This window comes from Pleurodeles waltl, chromosome 8 (assembly GCF_031143425.1).
Source record: "Pleurodeles waltl isolate 20211129_DDA chromosome 8, aPleWal1.hap1.20221129, whole genome shotgun sequence".
NCBI classification, from domain to species: Eukaryota; Metazoa; Chordata; class Amphibia; order Caudata; family Salamandridae; genus Pleurodeles; species Pleurodeles waltl.
Window position 1 is genome coordinate 1,180,210,512 of NC_090447.1, and position 22,806 is coordinate 1,180,233,317.

The following is a 22,806-nucleotide window of genomic DNA, read 5'->3' on the forward strand; positions in this document are numbered from 1 at the left end:
ACTCTCACTGGAGCTCAGGTGAGACGGGCCATTTAACACCCTTGCCTCCCTGTAGGAGACCAGCTTTGTTCTACCCTGATCTCTGCCCTGCCAGGTTCTTTGCACAGGGCCCCTCAAAGCTGTCCCTGCAAGCCCATGGGACTACCTGTAGGGCAGTGTCTGATTACCAAATAGGCAAAGTGGGCACCAGCCTATGGGTCCTACTCCTTTTAGGGACCCTGCGACAATGGATCATAATAATATTGATTTGATCTTGAAAGAAAATTACAATCAAGCTTTCTTAAATTGTTTCCAAAAGACAGAAAAAAATTAATCAACTCAAAGAAACAAAAACGTTACATTAAATACACTATAGAGAAAATACTGTATTAATGTAATGTACCCATTAACAACTTAAAGTACTGTTAGAAATGGGGTCTTTGGCTGACCGCCAGTTACCCCCTGTTCAAGCAAGGACCCTCACTCTAGTCAGGGTAAAAGAGAATCACCTTTAGCTATCCCCTGCTTACCCCCTTGGTAGCTTGGCAGAGCAGTAGGCATAACTTCAGAGTGCTAGGTGTAAAGTATTTGTACCAGCACACACAGTAACTTAATGAAAACACTACAAAATGACAAAACACAGGTTTAGAAAAATAGAGAATATTTATCTAAACAAAACAAGACCCGAACGACAAAAATCCACAATACACAAGTCAAGTTATCAATTAAAAAGCAAAAAGAGTCTTCATGTAGTTTTAAACACACACTAACACTGTTAGCGTGAAAATGTACCTTGGGTGCGTCAAAAATAACCCTGCACGGGTGAGTGTGCATCGGAAAGGGCTTGCGATACGTCGATTCCACTCACGAGCGAGACCTTGCATCGTTTCTCCTTTCGTCGGGTCGGCAATTCGTTTCTTCTCTCTGTAGGAGAGCGATGCGTCGATCCAGTCAGCACTCTCTGGTCCAGGCAGGCCTTGCGTTGTTTTTAAACGCCCAGCGGTACTTGCGTTGGAAATCAAGTTGCATGATGATCTGAAAACCACGCAGCACAGGTTACGATCTCGCCAGCCACTGCGTCGTTTCTCCAGCTCCATGCGTCGATTCTTCGGTCGCTTTGCAGACGAGTGTCTATTTTCAGGTGCAAAGCCGCCGGCGCGTAGATTTTTCAGCCGCAGATCGGAGTCGCGTCGATCTTTTCCCCGCACGGCATTCTGTGCGTGGATTTCTTCCTCTTAGGCTGCCAGCTTCTCCTTTCAGGGTCCCAGGAACTGGATGGGAACCACAGGGCAGAGTAGGAGTCTCTCCAGAGACTCCAGATGCTGGCAGAGAGAAGTCTTTGCTGTCCCTGAGACTTCAAACGACAGGAGGCAAGCTCTAAATCAAGACCTTGGAGATCCTCACAAGATGGAAGGCACCCAAAGTCCAGTCTTTGCCCTCTTACTCTGGCAGAAGCAGCAACTGCAGGATAGCTCCACAAAGCACAGGCAGGGCAGCTCTTCTTCCTCAGCTCTTCAGCTCTTCTCCAGGCAGATGTTCCTCTTGGTTTCCAGAAGTGTTCTTAAGTCTGTGGTTTTGGGTTACACGCCAGCTCCTTTTGTGTCACTGTCTAGTGAGAGGTGCAACCAACCCAACTGTCAAACGGACCCAGACAGGAAATCCACAAACAGGCAGAGTCACAGAAATAGTTTAAGCAAGAAAAGGCTCACTTTCTAAAAGTGGCATTTTCAAACACACAATCTTAAAACCAACTTTACTAAAAGATGTATTTTTAAACTGTGAGCTCAGAGACCCCAAGCTCCACATGTCTATCCGCTCTCAAAGGCAATCTACACTTTAATCATATTTAAAGGTAGCCCCCATGTTAACCTATGAGAGGGTCAGGCCTTGCAACAGTGAAAAACGAATTTACCAATATTTCCCTGTCAGGACATATAAAACACATTACTATGGGGGTCATTCTGACTTCCGCCGGGCGCGGTCATTGCGCGCCCGGCGGGAGCCGCCAAAATACCGTACCGCGGTCGGAAGACCGCGGTGGGTATTTTGAGGTTTCCCCTGGGCTGGCGGGCGGCCTCCAAAAGGCCGCCCGCCAGCCCAGGGGAAACCGTCCTTCCCACGATGAAGCCGGCTCGTAATCGAGCCGGCGGAGTAGGAAGGTGCGACGGGTGCTACTGCACCCGTCGCATATTTCACTGTCTGCTAAGCAGACAGTGAAATACAAGCGGGCCCTCTTACAGGGGCCCCTGCAGTGCCCATGCCATTGGCATGGGCACTGCAGGGGCCCCCAGGGGCCCCGCGACACCCCCTACCGCCATCCTGTTCCTGGCGGGCGAACCGCCAGGAACAGGATGGCGGTAGGGGGTGTCAGAATCCCCTCGGCGGCGCAGCAAGCTGCGCCGCCTTGGAGGATTCCAACGGGCAGTGGTAAACCGGCGGGAGACCGCCGGTTTACCCTTTCTGACCGCGGCTGAACCGCCGCGGTCAGAATGCCCTCGGGAGCACCGCCAGCCTGTTGGCGGTGCTCCCGTGGTCTGTGGCCCTGGCGGCCACCGGCCGCCAGGGTCAGAATGACCCCCTATATGTCCTACCTTAACCATCCACTGCACCCTGCCCTTGGGGCTACCTTTGGCCTACCTTAGGGGTGCCTTACATGTAGGAAAAGGGAAGGTTTAGGCCTGACAAGAAGGTACACTTGCCAAGTCGAATTTACAGTTTAAAACTGCACACACAGACACTGCAGTGGCAGGTCTGAGCCATGTTTATAGAGCATCTAATGTAGGTGGCACAACCAGTGCTGCAGGCCCACTAGTAGCATTTGATTTACAGGCACTGGGCACCTCTAGTGCACTATACTAGGGACTTACTAGTAAATCAAATATGCCAATCATGGATGAACCAATTACATACACATTTTGCATAGGAGCACTTGCACTTGAGCACTGGTTAGCAGTGGTAAAGTGCCCAGAGTAACAAAAACATCAAAAACAGAGTCCAGAACACATCAACAAACTGGTAAACAGAGGCAAAAAATTAAGGGAGACTACGCCAAGGATGAAAAGTCTAACAGGATCTCACAAAGTAAACGGGGCATAGGAATGGGCGCTTCTGAAGGAGGATAGAAGATGGTTTAGGAGGCGCTCTATAGCACATCTCTGGACAGAAATTCTGGAATACTGGATGCATCCAGATAGATATACCGGCTCTGAGAGTTGGAGGGGCACCAGTTGAAAGGGCAAGACTACATATGATGAATCTGGGGGAAGATATATCATATGAAAGGTAGAGGGAGGTCCTGGATGAGGTTGGAGATGGTAATTCTGATCTACATTTCCTACAACACTAATGAGAGCGTAACTTGCTCTCAGGCCCACGACACGACCTAGTCTTTACTTTGCTTAGACAGTGAGTTTTTTCCAGTATTACATATTAGCCTGTGAAATGCCCCAGCATTGCCCCAATTTCTAACCCATCACATACTACCTGAGTCGCCATGGTTGGAATTGCAGGTTGTTTTTCCTTTTCCTTTCTTTTATTGTTTTTTTCTATCTTTTCCTGTTTTTACTTTTTTCCAGTTTCAGATTGTTCATCTTTGATCTGGGTATCCCAACAGAATCTTTATACTTCCCTATGTGAAAAAAGTTCTAATACTTAGTACACTAGTACCTACTTCCACTACTAGTAACTAAACACACGTCAGACAGTGCACGAAGTACGCACATTTACATTACGGTATAAAGACCTGATAGAACAGCTATCCTTGTGACTAAGGAACATAAGGAAGGCAAAATGTGTTCAGAGATTGTGAAAGCTGGATTCAGGAGATGGGTGTTAGAGATAATGAACACCGAAACCCATGTAAAAGATTGTTATCAAGTAAAACAAAATAGTGTACTAAAATGCTTTATTATGTCACAAAACAATTAATGCTACTGAACTCACTACTGTAGATTGTGAAAACGTTCATGCAAATACACTGTTTAGAACTGAGAAATGGCAATAAAGATATTAAAAAAAAAAACATTACCTCATCTTTCTCACCTAAATTTCAGTCTCATTGCACAACCTCAGTTTACCTCATAATTTGGTCACTCTCTCACCTCATCTCTCCACTTATTTCTACCACTATTCCCTGTGACACCTCTCTCACAGTCTTACTCCTTATCTCCAACTCTACCTCTAGCCCTCTTTTTAAACTTCCATTGCCTTTACTCTCTCTCTTTCATCTCCATCTCTGGACCCCCTTTAAGCACACCTTCCCTGCCTCTTTCCTTTTAGACTCCCACTCTTCCTGTCTTAATCTCCCCTCTTTTTCTCAGATATACCTACGTCTCTCTACTTCAGCTTTTATTCTCTACAGATAATCATTTTTTATATTGTTCACCCCTCTCTATCTACCTTTCTCCCTAAATCACTGACCACTGTAGCTAGCCTATCTTTCTGTACCCTAATTCTCATTCTGTCCCTCTCTCTACTTCAATGCTGTCTCTAGCGTTTCTCCATACTTCTTCCTCATTGTTTCGCCTGTGTGTAGAGGTCTGCAGCTCTCCGTCTCTAGTTTTCTCTAACAAAACTTTCTTCATATATTACCTTTCTCTCTAACTCTCTCTTCTGTAAAACCCCATCTCTTCACATTTCATTATTTCAATCTCTAGTTCTGTATACATCTTCCTCTCTACCTCCACAATCGTATCTATCACTCTACCACCATCTTTCTATCTACTGTTTTTTCTTTCGTTTGTGTCATTCTTATAACTTCATTCTCCTTTTCATTTTGCTTACTCAGTAGAACTGGAGATCTCTATGTAGCCAGACAACGAGAGGAAGTACAAGATAGAGGGAGAGATTTAAGTGGAAAATTATTATATTTCACCTGATCATAATACTGTGAAAATCTTCAGAAAGGTGCTTTGATTTTCACTATTGCAGCAAGAGGGCCAGTGGTCAAGAGGGATTTATTCGTGATTACAAATATTAAGCAATGGAAGCTACAATGTCAAGCACTCTGTGCATATGTTTTAATATTATGCACTGGTCCACTAAGCATCCAGCAAGTTACCCTTACTGTATCTTTCATGCAATGATAGGAACCAGCATGTTAGATATTGATTTAAGACATGAAAGCTTGCTTTTGTATGACAAAATATTTAGATCCAAACACAAAAAGACATGGCCCATCTGTACTTGTTCACACTTTTATTTTGGTGCTGTTTGGCTGGCAGAAACCAAACAGATTCAGCTGTTTTTGCATGCTCCCATTTCTGAAAGGTTATCATATAATTCAGTGTTCTTGGAGATCATGAAGGCTTCCATTAGCTGAAAATGTGCAGAAAATGCACAGATGTTTTGCTCAAGGACCCAAAAATAAGTCTTGTCTGTGGGCAAAATCCTTGACACTGCAATATAAGCAGTTTTCAAAGTTGCAGTGTATCCAGTCTTAGTCAATGTAACTGTCCTCTTTAAGCTATATATTGATTAGTTTACCACACATCCTTGAAAAATGAGTCCCTTGATATTAATCTAGCAGTGCTTCATGAAAGGCTGTGATCCGCAAATGTGGGCCACTATTTTTGTTGTGTCTGGGGCCTATTTTTGATCACTATCTGGGGCCTATTTTTGATCACAATCTGAACCCGGCCCTACTCCTGTGATTTTTTGACCCCGCATTCGTCTACTGGAGTTTCTCCTTTTGAGTTGTTGCGTAGCAGGAAACCATCTTCAAAAATCTGTCCTGGTTGGATGTCAAAGTGGATTAAACAAAGTGAGTGGAGTGAGATTGATGATATGGTCAGAAAAAAGGTTCAGGTGGTACAGTTCAAGCAAAATAATTATGTTGATTCATCTAAATAAGTTTGTTCCCACCAGTTGGTGGTTGGGGATAAAATTAGGATTAAGATACCTGTTCACAAGAAGAAAGGAGAGAAGAAGTTTTCTGAACCAATGTTATTGACAAGATATGTGGTAATGCCATCGGGGTCAATATGCAAAATTGGTGGAATGTTGATAAGGTGGTCAACGATGAGTGGAAAAGAACAAATGATGTAAATAGATATTTAATCCAGATTTGTATGTCCGCAGAAGTTGTAGGCAAAGGGTCAATCCTGTGAGATACTGCTGACTTTATAATTTTATCTTGGTTACCTGTTTTCAAGGTGCTAAGTTCTTTAGTGAGGTTTGCATTACAGATTCAGCGGAAATATATGTTTAATTATATTGTTAATTTAGCCTGTTTATCACTTTTTGATCTGTAGTTGTTTTTTTTAGTTTTTATGCTTTTATGTTTTCTATTTCTCAGAGGGTAGTATGTGTTGTATTTGAAATTTTGCTTGCCATATGTAAGAGGACAGGATAATGCGGGAGGTTCGGGCAGTTGGGCGGTGGAGACAGTGGAGACAAGCCACCTGGCACACTGACGATTGTACGGCAGCCTTATGTAAAATAAATCCTGAAAAATACAACCTCCTTGGGTGTGATAATCACTACAAATTGGAAATGATTTTCTTGCTCTCCTACATCCAAGGGGAGTTTGTTTCTATATCCTCATATCATGGAAGGGAAAAATTCAAAAGACTGCATCAGAAGTAGCTCATCCCTGATATGTTTTTTAGTTTTTATGGTGAAACACTGCAGAGACCCAAACAATTTAACCTGTGCATGTGTACAACGACATTGTTATCAAAGCAACAGTGCAGTCTGTCCTACTAATGCACATCGCCCTAGAAGCACATATATCTTCGATTAATGCATAGATTTCCTAAAAACAGTTCAGCATAAACTGAGGAACAGCAGGGAATCTGCATGTATAAATTGGATTTAGTAATTGTAATCCCATTAATGCAGTGATCCCATAGAAACATAATACCAGATTACATTTAATAACTTTCATCTAGACCACCATTGCTCCGCCAGTTAGATACTCGTCTGCCTTTTTGTGAGTTTCAAAGTAGTTTGGCTTTTCTGTACACTGATTCGTGGACTCGACTAAGTTCCGAGGTGTACAGTCATGCCTCAGACCTGTTGCCCTAGATCTAAATCTGATAACCCTTACCTCAGATGCACAGTCTTAAAAGATGTGCACATTTCTCCAGGTAAGATCTAATATTGCGTACAAAAAACATTGTTTTTTCAGATACATGCACACAGTGATAGATGCAAGATTGCTTCTTCTGTAGTGCAATGTGCTATTTTGTAAAAGTGTAATGGATGAAAATGGTATTTCTCTACAGCTGCTAGTTTTCTGTTATTGGGTTGGTCCCAAGCAACGCAGTTTTACATACATTGCCTATGGGCCTCTGTACAGAGAGTAACTATAATTAATTAAATGACTAAAGTTAATAAATTGTAGATGGTGTCAAGTAATATTAATAATGGCAATTAAAGTACGTATGCTTTTTTATATTGGAATCCATAGATTAAACCTTTGCTGTTAAGCTACTAAGTCAACATTTCATGAAAGGTAATAAAATACTCCCTTAAGCTCCAAATAGTTACAGTGAGTACGCAAACAGGTGCCTGACCTTCTTGAAAATAGCAATCTGATTTTAACATGTGGTGAATCACACTATTATCGCGACTCTTGTGAGTCTTTCCAGGAAAACCATTTCAAATGTATTAAGTAGCCAGGGTCTCTTTTGTTCCTCGTGGTTGTAGTTCATGTGTTCTGTCTCCATGCCCACCATGAAATCACTCCGCTGTGGAACTTCAACTGGTGGGCAACAGAGCTAGGACTGCCACCCACCCTTACGACCCACCCACGAACCTTCCGATTGTCTTCAAGAGCAAACTCAACATGACAGCCCAAGTCAACATTGTCACCAACTCATGCTTCCATACTCTTAAGATGTTGTGGACCCTTTTGAAATAGCTCCCAATCAGCACCTGGAAAAACATCATGCTTGCCCTCCTCACAAGCAAGCTGGTCTACTGGTACACCTTCTGCACAGGGATAAAAAAAAAAACACTAGAAGTCTGCAGACCATTCAGAATGTAACAGACAAAATCACTCTCACAACCTTATACACCACACTGACATCAGACCACACCTGAAGGAGTTCCATACACAAACAAGCACAATTCAAACTCCTTACCCGCACTTTTAAGGCACTACATAAAACTGGCACAACATACCTCCACAATCGCATCTGGTTTCACAAACCTTCCAAACATCTTCATTTGTCCAGACTCCCCAGATGCACGTATCACACACAGATGGAAAACCAGATCTGGCAGTCAAGCTTTCGCCTACATTGCTCATAAAGCATGGAACAACCTGCCACTACACATAAAAGTCTCCTCCTCGGCTCCTGAATTTTGCAAGAAGGGCAAGCCCTGGCTTTTAAATAGTCCCACTGGGCCCTAGGTTTGGCTACACTCACATCTGTTCAGCGCCAGGATACCCTTCCGGGTGATTGTGCACTCTACAAATGGAAATGACGTCACATTACATCACATCACCTCACATCACGCCACAGCTTTGCAACTTGTAGATACAATGAGAAGATTTATTTTGCAAAAAGCTGCTCCTGCATGCTCTCAGTATTGCCAAAGTGTTTGGTAATGGATGGCCAATAGGCACCAAATTGACTAGTAAAATACAGTTGGTAGTAGCACTGGCTCCAATGAGGATTATATATGCCACCTCAGTACTCATGCCAGTGTTCAGGTGTGGTGAGGTGAAAGGGAAGACTCAGCCCACTAACTCCAAAGCAGCATTGGATGCTTTTGAATGTGATGTAGCTGCAGCTGAGGGAGATTGTTAATTCATGTAAGAGAGCAGAAAATGTAATTGCCATCCACATTAACTCCATTTTGCACACTTGGTTCCATCAGATAGAAACAATATAATTCCCCTTATAGAAAGAATGAAAGCAAACTTTAAAACCACTGACCCCATGGATGTGGAGTGGGAATGGGTGGGAAAGATACAGACTAGTGCCAACCATCGTACTAGAAAATGTTGAGATGGCATTGCTGCAGAATCAAGTAACAAGTGTTAGTGTGCACACTGTGTCAAAGGCAGAGACTAAAATGTATTGCTGCAAGAAAACAACTGTGTAAATGACACATCCAGCACCACTACACCTTGGATGAAGTCTACCAGTGATGAAGAGAGAGTACTCTTGTATTCATACCCTCCGATAGAAGCATCTCTAAGTGTACAATACACATCTAGCAGGTGAAATTGCACTGTGCAAGATGAGAACCAGTAACATCTTGTCACCTGCACTGAGCACAGTGGAATTTTGTTCTGTGGGAAGTATGCCACTTTTTTAGGCAGTTTATCCAGGTGTTTCATGTAAGTAGCACCATGGGGGCATTTCTGGTGCCCATGAATAGTAACTACACTAGAAACAGTCATCGTAGAGCATCATATAAACACCTTTGCGTGCCATCATTGTTGAAAATATATATAACATTCTATCACATCTGAAGGCGTGTTATCCAAGGCTTGTTATTATAAACCACCAGCAGGAACAACATAGTAGTGCACAAGCTCAGTACCAGCAAGCTAATTGAGGGAAGGTACATTTTGGAAATTCTGCAGGGTCACCCCCAAACTTTTTGCCTTCCTCCTTTTCTTTCTCTGACCTCATTTTTGCTGACTTTAGGACTCTGCACACTTTACCACTGCTAATCAGTGCTAAAGTGAACATGCTCTCCCCTTAAAACATGGTGACATTGGCTCATAACCAATTGGCTTATTTAATTTACTATAAGTCCCTAGTCAAGTGCACTACATATGCCCAGGGCCTGTAAATTAAATTCTACTAGTGGGCTGCAGCACTGGTTGTGCCACCCACATACGTAGCCACCTAACCATGTCTCAGGCCTGCCTCTGCAGTGACTGTGTGTGCAGTTTCACTGCCACTTCGACTTGGCATTTAAAAGTACTTGCCAAGCCTTAAACTCCCCTTTTTCAACATATAAGTCACACCTAAGGAAGGCCCTAGGTAGCCCATAGGGCAGGGTGCTATGTAGGAAAAAGGCAGGACATGAACATGTGTGTTCTATATGTCCTGGAAGTGTAAATCTCCCAAATTCGTTTTACACTGCTGTGAGGCCTGCTCCTTTCATAGGATAGCATTGGGGCTGCCCTCATACATTGTTTGAGTGGTAGCTGCTGATCTGAAAGGAGTAGGATGGTCATATTTAGTATGGCCAGAATGGTGATATAAAATCCTGCTGACTGGTGAAGTTGTATTTAATATTACTATTTTAGAAATGCCACTTTTAGAAAGTGAGCATTTCTCTGCACTTAAATCTTTCTGTGCCTTACAATCCACGTCTGGCTGGGTTTAGATGACAGCTCCTTGTGCATTCACTCAGACACACCCCAGACACAGGACACTCAGCCTCACTTGCATACATCTGCATTTTGAATGGGTCTTCCTGAGCTGTGAGGGTGGAGGGCCTGCTCTCACACAAAGGGCAGCCACACCCCCTACTGGGACCCTGGCAGACAGGATTGAACTGAAAGGGGACCTGGTGCGCTTCTAAGCCACTCTTTGAAGTCTCCCCCACTTCAAAAGCACATTTGGGTATATAAACAGGGCCTCTGCCCCTTCCAACTCAGACACTTCCTGGAGAAGATAACTGGAACCAGAACCTGCATCCTGCCAAGAAGAACCGCCTGGCTGCCCAAACGACTCACCTGACTGCTTTCTGTGAAGGACTGCTGCCTTGCTGTTGGCCTGCTGCCTTGCTGCTCTCTGGCTGAGATGAAGAAGTGCTCTCCAAGGGCTTGGATAGAGCTTGCCTCCTGTTCCCTGAAGTCTCAGGACCAAAAAGACTTCTCTCTTGCAACTGGACTCCTTGTGTGGCGAAAAGTCGATGCACAGCTTGCTAAAACCGACGTACAGCCTGCCCCGCTGTGAGAAATTCACTGCACGCCGAACTGGAACGACGCAGCGCTACTTCGTAAGGAGAAGATCAATGCGGTGCCTGCGTTGTGACCGGAACTTCGACGCACGGCCCACCGGATCGACCCACAGCCGACCTGGGACGATGCAGCCCGACTTCCAGAGGGCAAATCGATACAGCGTCTGCCGTGCAGAAGAAACTTCCACGCAACGCCCACCGGAACGACACAGTGCTTGTGACTTTGCTCTGCATGCCCAGGATTCCACGCACAGACCCCGGAGCGTCTGAAAACCCCGCAACCCGAAGAGGATCCATGACCAAGCGCCGGAAATCGATGCACAGCCGTTCCTGCGTGGAAACCAAACGATGCATCGCCGTGCGTGGCCTGAGAAATCGACGCACACCCCTTTGTTTCCATGCTTCTCATCCTCTGCGGGTCTTTACGGAGATTTTTCACGCAAACCAGGTACTTTGTGCTTGAAAGAGACCTTGGCCCTCCTTACAACCTTGGCGGTTGGACGAGGCCGACCGCCAGGGCTGAACCGCCAGTCGGCCGCCCATGTGGCCGAAAACCCGCCGGCCGAATTTGGACATTCCCTCTGGGCCGTAACATTGCAGCCGGCTCCTAATGGAGCCGGCGGCAATGTGGCGGTGCGGCGGGTGCAGCAGAACCCGTTGCGCTTTTCACTGTCTGCCAGGCAGACAGTAAAAATCACGACGGGGCTGTGCCTGGGGGCCCCTGCACTGCCCATACCAAGTGCATGGGCAGTGCAGGGGCCCCCAGGAGCCCCGCAACTCCCCTTACCGCCAGCCTTTCCATGGCGGTGTCTACCGCCATGGACAGGCTGGCGGGAAGGGGAGTCAAAATCCCCAGGGCAGCGCTGCTCTGGCGGATTTTGACCGCCGGGACTACCATGGCGGTAAACCACCTGTCCAAGCGGTGTGATGCGCCACGGTCAAAATATGGTGATTTGTACCGCCGGCCTGTTTGCGGTACGATCGCCACTTCGACCCTGGTGGTCGTTGACTGCCAGGTTAATAATGAGGCCCTTTGTTTGCTTTAAAAAGACTTAAGACACTTTATATCACTTTTCAGTGATATCTCTACATTTACTTATTGCATCTTTGATCGTTTTTGATCTGCAAATATCCAGATAAATATTATATATTTTTCTAAACACTGTGTGGTGTAATTTTGTAGTGCTATATGGTGTTATTGTATAATTTATTACACAAATACTTTACACATTGCCTTCTAAGTTAAGCCTGACTGCTTAGTGCCAAGCTACCAGAGGGTGGGCACAGGATCATTTGGATTGCGTGTGACTTACCCTGACTAGAGTGAGGGTCCTTGCTTGGACAGGGGTAACCTGATTGCCAACCAAAGACCACATTTCTAACATGAAGTTACTGATACGCTTGTGGCTTTAGTAATATTACGGATAGAGGGTTCCCTTAGCTGTCATAGTCAGTCAAGACCTCACTCTAGATTGTCCCCCTGGAAATTACCTCCCAGAGGTTGTTCTGAGCCCAAGAGAGATAGTTGCCCTGTACAATACCCCACCCAAGGATTCTGGAGGTGCTACTCCTGTAGTTAGGAAAGGTAGAAAGGCAAGAAAAAGAAAAGAAAAGTAAGAAAGAGAGGCAACATTTAGAAAAAGTTCCAGTGAGCCAATGGGCTTTTATCTGAGTAAGGGAGAACACCAATGTTGGCACTGGGAAGGCCTCTCTGGACCCACAGGAAGTCCTACCAAGGTAGGCCACTGTTCAGCAGAAGGTTGTTACACCTGAGCTAATAGAAGAGAATGTGTAAGGAGGGTACCTGCTACAAGATATGGTAGCCCCGCTCTCAGAAAAAGCAGAAAGGCACCCTGAACCCAAAGAAACCTACTCAGTAGCCCATCCACCTGTCAGTGGAGAGTTTAAGGTGTGGTTCTGGGCATTGACAGCTGTCACTAGCCTCTTCTGGGTGTTTGCCTTTATGGCTGCACTGTCACTAGCATGGTGGTCTGACCCCATGACAGGTATCAAAGTTGGTCCCCTGACCCTAGTCATGATGGGGCTACTCTAATGTTGGATAACCTCTGTGGGTATGGTAGGTGTTGCCCTGGCTAAGTTAAAGATGAGGGAAGCACAGAGCTAGTTAAAGTCCTTTTTAGGACAGGTCCTGTCATGCTTGAGGTAGGTCAATTCCCCGTGAGAATAACCCTGACAGAAGGATATAAGTCAAGAGTTGGCCCTGTAATAGGACAGCCAGTTTACTATGCCCTGCCTTGATAAATGGCCAGAGAGACTCACCACGAGTGCGATTGAAGAAAACAAGCTGTTTTCAGGTTTCCTCACAGATTTTGCCCCCATTTGGACTATTAGCTGCTGGTTTTCTGCTGACCAGATCTCAGTGCCAGTGTCTTAACCCTATACAAATTGCATGTCAAAGTGGATACACTCAATTGGCAAGGCCTGACTTACTTCTAAGTCCTTAGTAAATGGTAACACGGGTACCCAGAGAATTGAAGAAATAGTGTCCACTCAGGACTGCAGCAATGTTTGTGCCACCCTTCATGTGACAAGGCACAAAATGGCCCCAGCTTGCCAGTGCAGACTGGAAGGACAGTGGTTTCACTGCCAGTTAGACCTTGCCATTTAAACCTATAGCAAAGCCACCCCGTCACTTAACATTATTAATGCCCCCCCTAAGGAAGGCCTATGGAGTCCTAGGACAGGGAGCTGTATTTTATTAAGTAAGACATATGTTTTGTGATATGTCTCAGCAGCAACACTTGCAAATTGTTATTTTGCTGTGGGTAAAATTGGTAGCCCCAATAGCTAAAACACAGTTACCGAATGACATTGCATTGCGGCTAACATTCGACTGGGACTACGAAAGTTGTTCATGTAAGGTATCAAATTAATTGTGACATTAAATGTGACTTTATGGCCAAGTCAAAATTAACGCCACTTTTACGAAGTTGCCACTCTGTGCGTCAGCTAGTCCAGTGGGCTCAGAGGCACTGACACACAGGCAGCTTTTTGCTCACCTGGGGAGATGTGTGAATGACTCCCAGGCCAGGAACAAAGGCTGCTGCAGCACTGGAAGGTGTGACCCCCTCCCAGAGAGTAGCTGCCCGGGGTGTTAATCCAAAAGGCGAGCTGCCTTTTGTTTCCTGCAGACAGAGTAAAGTCAAGGACAGAGGAGGGAAAACCAGTTCACAAACTGGTTTTTCAGGGGCATGTAGCCCGTGGTGGCAACACCTATGGGGATGGGCTACGAAGGTCCTTGCAGTCAAGGAAGAATTTAGCCATGTTGTTTGTGGCGGGAATGTTGCACTCTGGGATAGCCAGATGCCACACATCACCGGAACTGTGCCAGGAGAGAGGAGGAGCCCAACTAGCCCAATTGCTAGTGACCACCTTGTCCCCTTGGGATACTTTGCTGGAATATAATGGTCACCCCTGGCAGCTGAGACTTCAGTACTCACTGGGCTTGGAAGGAGGATGAGAAGAACACCATTTTGCACCAGTTGGAAGCACAGAAAGAGCGACTGCTAAACCAGAGTGACTGCACCTGCTGCACTTTGGGCTAGCGAAGCTTGGACCCTGTTCTGCAAGCCTGGCTTGGAGAAAAGTTTATTCCCAGCCCCAGTCCAAAGCAGAGACTTCAAGAGCCAGTTGGCTGCCCCCTCAACATGGCACTGGGGACATTAAAGCTGAAAGAGCCCATACCGCATCTCTGGTAACCACCCCAGAAGTTTCGCCACTACTGGACGTCAGGCACCCCAAAGGACAATTCGGAGATAGAGAAAAGGTGCACTCATATCTCCTGGACTCATGAGTGTTGGTTTTGACTGGATTGGTGACCCAAGGTGGACATTAGCCTCCACTAAAGATTTGCATCTTGACCGCTGTGTTGCAAAAGTGCAAGGTTGGCATCGGCAGCTTTTGGAACCCTCCAAAGAGGACTTTGTGGGACCCCAAAATCCTTGGACAGAGTTGCCCCGCTCAGCTGTAGACCGAGGACTCGACAAGACTTCACTCCCTTGGACTGCATAGGATCAGGAGCATCCTTGAGCATCTTTAAGCCTGCATCCCTCAGCATCAGGACCACTCCATATGACATTTTCCGTTAAAGTTTGGATCTTGCTTTAAAAAGCTGCACTTGGTCACCCAACTCGGGCCAGAGTGGTCAAACTATCTGTTTCAACCTTTTCAGAAGTTTTCAAACTTTTTGTTGGCCAATGCTTGTTTGCAGTTGATTTAAAAGTTATTTATTGCTTCTAAAATCTGTATCTCCAGAACGCTTCCGTGGATTTTAATGATTAGGGTCTCTAAACATCCATAAAATTAAGTCGAGCTTTATAAATATGTAAATTGTTTCGTTTGTGTTGTGTGACTTTCTTATTTCGTTGTTTGGTGCTGTCAAATGCTGTACACATTGTTCCTTTGCTAAGCCTTACTACTCACAGCCACCAATGGTTGAGGTTAAGGTTGAGTAAATGTGCCTGACTGGAGCCAAGATCGTATTTGAGAGTGTACTGCACAATAAGGCTACCAAGTCTTATCATACAGTACACCCAAATTCTCACATACAGTTGCTTGTAGGGAAAAGGTTTAAGTGGCACATAAACCCTACTGAGCAGCAAACTCAAACTACAAAGCAATTATTATCTTTACAGCCTCTTTTCTCATCTCAGTCTTGCTGTGGATAGTGTGAAGATCATGTGGCAATGTTTCAGGCAGAAGGACCTTCTTGACTCTCATGCAATTAAAGTTTGACTTTCTCAGTGTGACCTAAGAAATGACATCACAATGTTTATCTCCAGGTTTAAAAAAGTATTTCCTGCACAATTTGTGTGAGTGACCATCAAAAGTCTAGGCTGATTTTTTGTCATTAACTTTACATTTTCAGATGCCACATGATCAAGAAACTTCTTGTGGGGTGCTGACTAACTGACATTCATAAAACTCAAACAATAGCAATCAGTGTGGGTATGTTCCTGGGATTCAGAGGGTGTTTTACATACCAGTGCAAGGGCCATCCCAGTGTGTGGTGATTGTGAAACACAATCAGGGCCAGCTTTAGGGGGGTGCGACTGGTGTGGCCTCACTGGGTGCTGATATGGAAGGGGGCACTGACCTCAGAAAGGGGTGCTATATTGAGCAATGACTTTTAAACACCTACTGCAGAGTTCCTTGTGTGTCCCACTTTCAGGCAGCAATACAATTTCAAGATAACTCTTGTGATTAATGTTCCTGCAAGAGAGAGAGATCCGAATTTTGTCTAGTGGCAGTTTTGACTCGCTATAGTAGAACAGAGGTTTAATATTCCTGATGCAACAAATAGATCTGTGTTTTATGTTTTATGTAGCTAGCTAAATGGATTAGTAAAGCCAGCCTTTGCATGCGCTTTAATATGAATGAATTGTATGTGAGAGAGGGGAAATACAGAGATGAGGGGCACCTTTTCTAGATGCTGGTGAGGGAGCGGCCAAATAAATTGTCACACCAGATACCATCAGCGCTAAAGCCAGCCCTAAACACAATAGTGATGATAATTATAAATATCTCTAAATATCCATGCATGATACAGGTAGTCAAATTACCTCACAGTTCCCTGTGACTCTACTTGAATTTTCTGGAGAGATTTGTAGGAAATTTGGCAGTTCACAAAGAACTACTATGAACATTCTATAGCACCGTTGAAGCTGGCATTATGAAGTGTTCAACTAAATGAAAGACCAATTTGAATTGGCCACTGACACTATTGATTTATATATAGTGGATGCTAGATTTGATGCTGGACTCCACATCACATTTTTGCCATTTTTAGTATTCATATTGTTGGGCCACAAGAGAGGGAAAACTTACCGCATGAATGACAGCTGAGAAAAGGAGGGTCTGATTCACAAAAAAACCCTGAAGGTTCTGCTCTAGGTGGTGATTTCCAGACATACGTCTGGAGTGTTATGTGACATTTACTGCTGTTCTTCCTGTGCACAAATCTACATAATATAAATTTCAGCACAAGGGAAAGGAGCCTGTTGAGCAAATATAAATTTTTTCTATGTGGTGGACAATAATGTCCCCCCTGGAGAAAGATTTCTCCCAAAATGCTGGAATATACTATTCTCCTTCTAATCCTGAAAGGGAAGTTGCGTTGGCTGGGCTGGAGCAACTTTAACACCAGTTTCAGGACGGGAAGAGGCAACATCAAAGCTTGTGAATGGTCACAGGTGTACATGTTTGTGGGTTTTCCAAAACTTACAAAGCAACTTCTTGTAGTGTTTACTTCCCCTCATTTTGTGGGATTTACTACTGTGGATTTCCCCCACATGTTGCAGAGATGCCCAAACTAATACATCAGTTTACCTCTTCCAGGAATCATATTGCATCTTCATGGCAAGGATAAATTAAGTTGTTTTTTACTAAGGCCCGTGGTGTACATCTTTTTTATGAAGGTGCTTCTTCATTTGTGCTGTAAATAAGTGAGGCACTTTTGTTTACAATGCCATCTGCAATTGAACTATAATTATGCCATCAATGTGGAAGTAGTGTTGTGTTTCTTCATATTTACTCTTGCTACATTTATGATGAACCTTTCTTGTGTCTTCTATAGGTAACACTGTCCCTCTGTAAGGAGGTTGCAGTAGTCCAGCCTGGCACTGACGATGGTTCCTGCAGTGACAGAAAATATTAATTGAGGCAGCTCTGTTTTGCATCAAGAGTTTCAGGTAGGAATGAACAGTTCACACCACTATGATGTCAGATGAATTAGTAAAGGACTCAATGTAGGAGGCTGGTATTGAGTGAAGAATGACAAGTCTGTGAATGTCATTGCATAATAGAGCAAGTGCAGTTGCTTCAGGATGCATTTGCATCCTTACGACAGTATCTGTATTTGTAATCATTCTGGCTAAGACTAATTGTCTGGATGTTCAAGCAATCATACTGAATATTTGGTTGATTATGGTATTTTCTTTGTAAGTGTAGGATCCCATGCCAAGATGAAGTAGAATGGCATGAAGAGTGTTTTGTGGCCCTTATCTAAAGAATGACAAAGAACACACTACCAATCCATAAAAGATACTTCACAGTGAATCATACTGTGTTGTTTCCTACAATATGCATTGATACACATAGTTGAAACTTCTTTATTTTATGATTTCAATAGAACAAACATACAAAAATGATTTAGTCCATTGGAAACCCCCTTTACTAAAACACATCACTCATACACACAAATAAAACTAGGGTTTTAGTACACATAGGATCCTTCTCAGTTAATGATGTCCTGATATTAACGCCTTCTTCAGGACAATCTGTAGTGATCAACTGGTATAATAGCAGCACTACTTTCTCAGAGGGCATATAAAACACAATCTTAAACTTTTTTCTAGTTGTATTAGGACATCTCATGAGGCAAGTACACTAAATTGCTATGCCACACAAGCAAAAATTCATCAACATTAAACTTTTAAATGCTCATGATTCTCAGAAAATTCCTACTACTTTTTAATGTAGCATGCCTGTGTACATATCCCAGTTATGTTTGAGAAGTTCTGGTAGACTTATGTGTTCACCTCAAGAGTGTGTTTTTATCATAGGAGGCTTTGGAGAAACCATTCATATATAAACACACAAAATTGTATACTTCAGTTCTTTTTGTATTATACAAGATAGTAGAGAACGCATAATCCTGATATTAAGCCTGAAAGTCTTTACATGCGGTTGCTATGAGACATCAGACATTCAAGTTACTTCAGCAAGACTATCTAATAGGAGGATGCAATCAAAAGTATTAAAAGCTTTTATGGATCATGCTTCTGGTTGCCAAGAGAGACATTGCCGGGCCTTAGAAGGATACAAACCCTTCATGTCCGGAGGGCTGGAAGAAGGGCTTGGGTCACAGTAGACGTTTGGAGGGGCTGGTTTATATAGCCAAGTAATGGCCACATAGGCATCATAAGATGTGGGCAGATTTTGCCCAGTACAGAGGTATTATGCTTGAGGCAATCACTCGAGGTTCATGCTTACTGGTGGCAGAGTTCCAAGCCTTTTCTGCCATGACATTTTCTGTAGTGTACATTGTGCGAGGTGTGGTGGGAGGATTGGGAGTAACTCTAATTTGTTTCTGATATCATGGTCTGCCCGAGTGAATGGCTTAGGATGTTGCCTCAGTCTTCTGCGTTTTTACAAAACTTAATACAATGTGTTATGTAAGAAAGTATCAAATGCATAACAAGGGAAGGTCTTCTGTGTGCAATATTGAGATAAGCTATTCTCTTTGGTGTTTTTTATCAGACCTTATAATTTATCTTTGTCTTCCTTGTTACTCACTGCCTTCTGCACTTCATCATTGGGGAAATCAAACTAGGCAGTGTTTTGTCAGCATGTTCTTAGATTGTGCTACACAATGATGATATACCCATTCAATGAAATATCCCCTCCAGAGACTTTATAGTTAGAAAACATAGCTATTTCTGGAGACAAAGAAACTGGTGTTCTCTATTAGTTCGTATACATTTTATGAAGAAAGCAATCATTTTTGTTACTTTTTCCAGAATTGCCATACGAAGGGGGCCCACTTTAACGTGATATAAAGAATTTGTGCATGTAACAGTTGTAATCAGCATTTTGGCGTGCTTATGTTTATATTTGTTGGCAAATTAGAGGTAAGCCTATTGACTTTGGCTTTGTTTTATTTTTTACGGAATAGCTCATATTCTTTGAACAAAACACAACATATCTCCGACTAGGAAATAAAGGGAACGTATTGGGTTCAACTGCAATGTTTCTAGAATAAACCGATGTTCCCAATGCTTTTGTACTTATTTATACACAAGTACAAATTTCGGGCATGTATAACCGAGGAGCAAAGTTGCACAGCCTTGCAAGTTGTACTGTTGCTTAATGTATACCTATGGCTGTGAGTGAGTAAAGGGCAAGTGAGTGAGTGGAACACACATTGTGATAGTCTAGCAAAGCTCTTCCATAACACATCAAGGGCAGAAATCCATTGCTTGATAAATAAGTGCAACAAAAACCTTGGAGGGTGGTGAAGGGAATGGCAGCAATGGCCGAACTCTGGGGGAAAATAGTAAGTAAAGTGGTAACTGTCAAAGGTGCATTTGGGGTGTAAAGACACCCCCACAACATTCTTGTGATGGAAAATAAGGCATGTGCTCAAAATCAGGCTCCCTCAGTTTATCAACATTATTAATCCAGGTTTATTAACATCATTTTTGTCAGTCAGATGTTTGACATTTAGCTGCTATTTACACAACACTCATAAAGTTACAAGACATTGTCTTGAGTATTGTTTTTCAATGCAATTATTTTTCTATTTGAAACGACATGAAGCAAATAGAGCTAAATACAGAACAATTAAGAAGTCGCAGGTTCTTTCTTATGTTTTGCAGAGTACAAGGCATGTGTAGTGGAGGGTTACAGGTAGAGGAAGGTAGGGTGGGTGATTTTAGTAGTTGCCTTTTTACAGTTTACACAATGGATGAGTTAAGACGATGTGGAATTGTGTTTATTTATTTGATGTCGGAGTGAAGTGTAGAGATCTGGAAGGAGTTAGGGAGTGTGAATGTTTTGAGTGACATTTCGTTTTGCAAGTGACATTGTGAGCGTGTAAGATGGAGCTAAGATGATGTATAGTGATTAAAGCACCACACATTTTCACATCCTATTTTCGAATAAATACAATACCCCTGTCTTCTTTTCAGATATTAGACACACTCACCGCAGCATTTATCTAGGTGCAGAACAATCTTAAATTGTACCAGCACTAAACATTTAGGTTGCGGGATCCCACTGAATGAGCATAAGAAGAAGGTTTTACTTAGAGAGGACATCTTGTGTGCCCACAAGGGAAATTATAATTCTACTCTATGTTTATCAAGTGACTATTCTGAGACACTAGTACATTTTTATATAACAAAAATATAGCGCTTAGTTTTTATATTCGAGATGTCGAGTAGCATGTCAACTGCCTATGCAAATAGTTGTATGAATGTTTTCTATTCTCCAACGACGTCAGATTATTGCCTTTTTGAGTCAGAAGCGTCTGGGACCAGTGACTGATGGAAGTTTTGCCATCTGCATGTTTGTAGTCAAATTGGAAAATTCTGGTGAAAGGATATAGTTGAACGTATTGATGTAAAGGGGTGCAAATAAACCATTTAAAACAGTTGCCTGGATTTGAGGGCATTTCTAGATGTGACTAGGGTGTGAGATTGAAAGTCCCCAAGACTCATTACAAGGCTGTCTGTGGCAGTCGTGTAGCATTTGTTTATGTCAGATAATATGCTGTTCTTTCCAGTTTTTAGAATAGAAACAATGGTCTCCTGTTGTAATGAGGTATCCGTTTTAGCCTATTGGGTGAAGCAGTGAAATATTTCAAGAGGGGCTGGTGTTAAAAAAATAGTTGAGGAAAGAGTGGTAGTACGAATGAAAGGTGAATTAAAGGTTATCGGAATCCTGGTAGATCTTTTGTGTTGTTTTCGTTTCCCATGGTGCTGATTATGATAGCAATGATGAAGTTTTCTGGATCATTGACTACATCAGTGGAATGTGAGAGGTTAGATTTACAATGGACAGCTAGATCTGACAAGGCTGATGGGTATTATGTTGACCTGCCTGGATCTCTGCTAATAGGGCATTATATTTGGCATAAGCAGGATTGTATGGTGTTCCATTCAGTCAGGTGCTGTGGTGAGTGAAGTTTTTTTGTGATTTTTTTTTCCCTAAGGCTCTGATATGGTGTAAATGACTGACTGAGAGCTGTTATTGTTTTCTGCAGGCCCAGAAAGATAGAGGAGGTAATTAGGGGCAAAAGCCATAAGCATTGTCCCACTCTGCACCTAATGCACCCACTTATATGTGCACCAATGTGCATTGTGGGGCAGTATGACATATCTATTTAACAGCCCCTTGTTGTTTTGTGAAGAGATGATGAGGAAGTGATACCTCTAGGGAATGCAACTCTTCGTCTCTTTATGACACCCAAATTGATTAAATGAGATTGTGGAGGTCAGGAACATTATGTTTTCCAGATCAGTGGTCAGATAGTAAAACATGACAAGATAGTAATCAAACACACTTGGAAGTGATGTTTTAAATACATGAGAATGGAGTAAAGGTTTTATATGAAATTCATTCTTTTTTATGTTGCCATTCTTCTCAAAACTATTATTATCGGAAAACAGGGGATCACCTGCCAGAATAGGTTCTAGAAGGTGACGGGATTATAGTTAAAAAGTGCGATTCTAATGAGTAAGAAGAGCGGATTATTTTTTACCTGAATGCACAGCTGGTAAAAAGCAGCCCTCTAAAAGTAATTCAAAGAGAAGCCCAAGAGCAGGTGTCGCTTTGTAATTGAAAAATATTGTAAGCTCTTGATCAATAATGTATTATTCTGCGAAGCACTTCAAAACTGATGTTTCTAATGAGGAAGATTGAATAGCCCTACGTAATACATACGTAATTCACCTTCTATACCACTGACATGGATGATTCCAACTTTAGTGTCAGGTTGAGCTGTTTATACAGAGCTGACATGGGTAAAGCACGAGAACCAGCCCTAGAATCAGCTTGATCCTTTCTCCGAAGAACTTGGATGAAAGAATTCAAATATTACAGCATACAGGTCAGATCCTGGTTATGGAAAGGTTCCAAATAGGTGTAACCCTCTCCCTGGGAGTGAACGTAATTAATAAGTTCCCTGTCAATATAAGCAATACAAAACTAATGACATTTAGTAGAGGGCCAAAACCAACACACAAATGGCGCCTATACCTATATCATACGCTCCATCTGATGAGGAGCTAAGTGTATGGATTACAGATTGAGGGGCTCCTAGACTCCACCTGTAAACAGTAAAAACAGGGAGCACCATAAGTATCCTCTTTAGATATCTAACTTGCATATCCAAGTGGATCCGATTTTGAAGGAAATCAGGCAAAC

The 22,806-nt window shown here is 43.2% G+C and overlaps 1 protein-coding gene across 2 annotated transcripts in view; it reads left to right on the top strand.

Moving 5' to 3' along the window:
- The window catches only part of ENOX1 (ecto-NOX disulfide-thiol exchanger 1), a 2,146,160-nt gene that overhangs the window by 965,633 nt on the left and 1,157,721 nt on the right, over positions 1 to 22,806 (top strand). For both annotated transcript variants that reach the window (XM_069205418.1, XM_069205419.1), the window contains one exon: positions 17,453 to 17,567. The gene's annotated coding sequence lies outside the window, so the exon portion shown is untranslated. The remainder of the gene's footprint in view (positions 1 to 17,452; positions 17,568 to 22,806) is intronic.